This window comes from Nematolebias whitei, chromosome 21, assembly GCF_014905685.2.
Source record: "Nematolebias whitei isolate Nwh7 chromosome 21, NemWhi1, whole genome shotgun sequence".
NCBI lineage: Eukaryota > Metazoa > Chordata > Actinopteri > Cyprinodontiformes > Rivulidae > Nematolebias > Nematolebias whitei.
Genome location: NC_056518.1, coordinates 13,222,752 through 13,228,588, shown reverse-complemented (window position 1 = coordinate 13,228,588; position 5,837 = coordinate 13,222,752).

Here is a 5,837-nt window from a genome sequence, read left to right as displayed (position 1 = left end):
CAGACTCCAGGTTAGAGACACAGGACAGCTCTTGGATAATAAAAAAAAAACACCTACATTTTCACACCTTCAACTCAGTGACATGCAGTTAAACCGTGTGACACTCCCTTTTATGACTTGGAACACAAACTATGCACACCGAGTTCTGACTCATGCAGAACATGCACCCAATTTATCATAGCAGTGCACCCTGAAACACACAAGGTTAATGAACCTTACGGTCATTTTAAACACAAACCTGCAGCGTGAGCCAACTAGCCAACAAAGCAATGAGCTGCTCAGGTTCACAATGGACCAGAAATATCAGCTCATGAATGCAACTTTTACTGTCCTGATACCTGGAGAGAAATTTGTCACATAAATTTAAACGAAGTAATAAAAAACAGCAGCAAATTTAGAAGTGATTACAGTTAGATAGAAATATGCTTGAACTGATAAGAAACCTAAAAAAAAGTGCATTTTTGTTTTATATCAATACTTTAAAGACAAAGAAGTCTTATCCGAATGCTTTATTCAGACAGTACCCTATTTTTCAGACTATAAGGCGCAATATCCTCCTGACTACCAGCAGTTCAAATGTGTCCTCCTTGGAGGACATTTGTACACTTGAATATCTCCTACTCACAGCATACTACTGAATTAACTCCTTTTGCTCTCTACAGAGGACATTTAGGGCTTTTCAATGATACCAAATATGAAAGGGTGGGTTTTGGTACCTTTCTCTTCCATATGAATAATAAAATATTGGCCATGTTTATTTTTCCTGGTAGTCAGGAGGATACCAATGAACGGTTTGTTTTCATCCATAAGGCGGACCGGATTATAAGATGCATCAAGCAAAACGAGTTCATTATGACAGTTTTTTGAGCGCCGTGTACCACATAACATCAGTTTGAGGTCAGTAAGCACTAACAGAATTAATACATAAGGTGCACTGTCAATTTTTGAGAAGATTAAATAATTTGGTAACACTTTACAATAAGGTACACAACATTTGCTTAACTATTAGGGAACGCCTAAGGAACAAATCAGGATCTAACCAGTACTTACAGGGGAACACAGAGCCAAGCCTTACTGGTTGGTTACCTTGTAAATGAAGAGGAACTAATCAAGAACTAATGGGTAGTTACCAAGGAAACCAAAGAGGAATGAATCAGAAGCTAATGGGTAGTTAACCAGTACTTACTGGGGAACACACAGCCAAGCCTTATTAGTGGACTACTGGTTTGTTACCACAGAAACAGAGGAGAAATTTTCCCTGTGGGTTCTGAATAAACTCTGCACCAGTGAGGTCACAGCTCGTAATTGTCAAAAACCTGTTGCCTAGAGATTACTGGTTTTATTCCTGATTCGTTCCTCTTTGGTTTCCTTGTCAACTACCCATTAGTTCTTGATTAGTTCCTCTTCAGTTACAAGGTAAGCCAGTAGTCCCCTAATAAGGCTTGGCTGTGTGCTTCCCAGTAAGTACTGGTTAACTACCCATTAGCTCCTGATTCGTTCCTGAGGTGTTCCCTAGTAGTTAATCAAATTTTGTGCACCTTATTGTAAAGTGTTACCAAGGGTTTTAAGTGCACCGTATAGTCCGAAAAATACGGTGAATTAATTTATTCTTATTTAAGTCTTTTCCTTGCAACAGTCGTTAATTTGTTGCTCTACAAACCACAGCTATTATCAAATGCTACGAATTCAACATCCTTGTTTCTTCGCTGCGTAAACAAATCGTATTTCTCATTTGTTCAGACAGTCGGCTCTGAACACTGAACAGGAACTTTACAGTTTCCTTCTTTTTCAGCTACAGCTGAAGCTGAATGGGTTTGACTTTTACTTGTTGGCACATTAAATCAAACCGTCTTCATAAACACAAAGTATGATGTTAATGCTTGGGATCAATATTTGAGAAGGTTAATAAGACTTTAGGAGAAGGTTTGATGTGGAGTTTGTGTCGCAGCAGACATTTACTTCTCATGTTCCACGTGAAGAGAGATTTACTGACATTTATTGATCTCATTTACCGAAGGATCAGCACGTCAGGCTTGGTAAAGAATTTAAAATGTAAAAATGAGCATTAAGTATGCTGAAAAACACAATAGCTCTAACCAAAATGCATCAATAAATCTAAAAACATGACAACATTTTAGAAAAAAACATACATTTTTAATAATATTTTCCAAAATGTTGAATTTTCTTGCTTTATTGTGTAACTTAGGGCTTCAAAGTAATCCTATACCATCTGCAAATCAACAGCCTGCTTCTATCTTTGTAAAAGAATGAAATAAAACAGGTTTGAGTTGGAGGGAAACAATCTCAAGTCTGCTCTGCAGCTCCCACGCTTTGTACAGGTATTGAAATGCGTGACAAATGGATAAGTAAAGACGAGCGGTGCCTTTGTCCAGCCGAGTAAACAAGGCTTTATTCTCGTCAGGATTTAGTCGATGCACTCGTCATCGAAACCTGCTGAACCCAAACAGCCTGATGGGAGCCAGAGATGAAGTGGAAGGTGTCCAGGAAATCAAAACCAGTCAGATAAACGAGGGGAGTTAGTGAAAAAACAGAAAGTAATCTGTTTAGTTCACAACTTGGTGTAATTTAAGATATCAAAACAAAACAAAACAATTAAAAGTAAAAAAAAAAGACAACGTGCTGCTCATGTTCAGGTAGCTATGACTAAATTACAGATTACCGTACTTGCTGCCGTATAAGTCGCATCGCTCCAAATATGTCTAATAAAGTGGAAAAAGCATAAATAAGTCGCTTCTATTACACGTCACCACTGAGCACCTGGAAATGTGGGCCGGTGTGCCAAAAATCGATTGGCTGCCATGCACTGGAGGATTTTAATAAGAATTTAACAAGATTAACACTTTAAAACAATTATTTATTTGCTTGAAATTATAGTGAAGGTGTGTCTCAGTTGAAATTTTCCTTAATAAATGCACTTTGATGGTCAAATCAGCTGCATTTCAAAAATCGATTTGCAGCTGTTGGAGCGCGCAGAAGGAGGGCTCACTGTAAGCACTTTGATAACAGTTTATCTGTTTTAAATTGTGCTCTACAAATAAAGATGACTTGACTTGACTTGACTGTGCATTTCTTCAAAATTTAACAAGTTAACCACCTAAAAACAACTGTTTGTTTGCTCGACATTATAGAAAAGGTGTGTCGCAGTTTAACTTTTCCTTAATAAATGCACTTTAAATCAGCTGCATTTCGGCTGGACGGCGCTGCGAAATGCAGCTGATTGGACGTTTGCTCCAGGAGTTCTGGAGAGAGACGAAGGTGGCTCGGTACGGCAAGCCAAGTGCCTCATTAATAGCCACTTTTACCTATTAATGAGGCACTAGGCTTGCCATATTGGTCGAGGGCCCTCTAGTGGCTGAAAATGGTAGTGTTCAATATTTTCCATGTCAGAATTCAATAGTTTATTTAAATAGCGCCAAATCACAACAAAGTTGTCTCAGGGCACTGAACAGGAACAGTCACATACATGGAAAAGACAATTAGTAAAGTTCTCTATCTAAGAATGGATGAAATTGTCAGATCTCAGCCAAAAATTGTGTTATAAACACGAGGCAAAAACTTATATTACTCACTTCGGTGTATAAGTCGCAGGACCTGCAAATTTTTGCTAAACGGTGTGACTTATATGGCTAAAAATACAATAATCATAAAATAAAGCTGTCAATACACATGTTTAGAAACAATTAACACTTCTCCGTTTCCTGTGTCTCTTGTTTCTTACTCATGCTATAAGAGACCAAGGTTTTTTAAAATGCTGTTCTACCATGTTCTCCATGTGTTCTAAGGTTGGCAAACAAAGCAGATTTTCTGCTTATCTGAGAAGAAAGTGCACTGCTCATGATTAAAGGTGACCTTTGAAGCCAGCAAGAAATGAAAACTGTCACTTGGAGCAGCATTTTGCTGATGAGGTACAGTTTATGAAGTGTGAGTGAATACAACACTCTTTAGAGCTGCCCTCTGCTCACGGCATGCAGTCCTCAAGCGGTGAGATGTGTCCATCAACCAGCAGTCAAATGTCCCTACAGTGTTAGCTGGATGGAACGATAAGTGCTGCTGCTCCATTAAACAGTCACTTATTCTAATATCGTTGGTTTCAGGTGTTTTTTATTTTACAATCCTGGCTAAATATTAATAATCTCTGGTATGTGAGTTATTGCTTTTCACCTGCTGTCTCGCCGTGTTGTCTGGGAGAGCCCCTTGTTCTCACACAGACAAAGGTACAACACACACACATCAAGCCTGAGTTAAAGGGATAAAAGAGTTAGAAAACACACATTCAGAAGCAGCAATAATACTTGCGACCTACCAAATTAAGGTTCCTCTTTTGTTTCAGCTCCAGCCCTCTTCAGATGGGAGCCTGAGCAGTGTAGAGCCCCCTCCCTCAGCTAGCTGAGGGGGGCATGGTCCACCTGTGGAGGCCTGACAGTCACAGCAGGTCTGAGACAGATGAGAGAAGAGGCGTATGGAAGCTGCCCCCCAAATCATCAAACTAATAATAAAATAAAACAATACTCCCCAGCTGCTGTCAGGGTGGCAGCCGAACGAAGCGGGAGCTGGGTTAAACTCTGCGTGAGTGTTTGGTTTCTGTGAGAATCAGAGGAGGAGGAGAGCGAAATGACAGAGGAAGAGGAGGAGACTCCAGCGCTCGCTCTGCCCAGAGAGGATCCATCTCAGGCAGCTGGTTTTTCAGGTCTTTCCAGCCGGCCTGTAGGCGTGCCACGGCTGCTGATCAAAAAGTCAGACTCCTCTCCTCAGCTGTCTCATCACTAAAGATCACTCTACCTGTGTCTCACACAGAGCTGTACAACTCCCACATTAACTCAAGTCCGGTGTTTAGTTTTGAGCGGAGTGGTGACAGCACCCAAGAAGTTCTGGAGACAAACGAGACATTTCTGCACTTTCTGTTGTAACAGATCTATTAATTATTGCATCAGCCTGAGTTATGCATGTAGTTAAAATTTAACTACACGTGGGCTATTTGTTCAAAGGGTACTGGGTGTGTTTTGGAAAGAAAACACATATTTTTTTTAAATTCTACTGCAAAATAATGTTCAACAAAATGTGCACATTTAATGGAGGAAACGTGTCTTCATGTCCCACTGTCAGACTTTCTCTCTAAATCTGTGCCATCGACTCACTGGGCTCGCTCTTCACGTTTCCTCCAGGGGCTAGGTGGTGGCCTCAACAATAAAGCAAGTCAGTGTTGTGCTTTTGTGATGAAGTGTAACTAAACTTCATTGGTGCAAAGCATTCACACATTGTTCTGTGTCACCTAACACGCTGAGAGCACTGTTGCTGCCGGTGGCGCCATGCTCCGCTGAGCCAAACACCGTTAAAGAACATAACAAATGGAGGTCAGATTTCATGGAGAGGAAAACAAATTACAAAAGAGAATCCGAGCATTGTGCTGGTATCGTTCAGAAATACTGTAAATAAAAGGATTAGACAGTTAGAATTGATAAGTGTGAAAACAAAACATGGATGGGAGAAATGTCACAATTTTTTTTTTATTCATCTGACAATTTAGTCTGGTTGTTTACAAAAGTTGTTCAAATCTGATAAAAGTGGTCTCAGTTTACAACAGCATTTTTTGTTACAATGCAGAGTGAGAGCTAAGTGTTGAATGGATGCTGACATGTGATGAAGAAGCTGAAATTGAGTTTAGTTAAAATAGAAATAATAGAACACTAGCTAGAATTAAAAAAAAAAAAACGTTAAATGCTATGTAAAAGTATGAAGAAGTTAGCTAAATGTCGCAAAAGCCTTGCTTAAAACAAACAGTAGCCAAACACTAGTTAAAAAGGAACAAAATGCCCCCC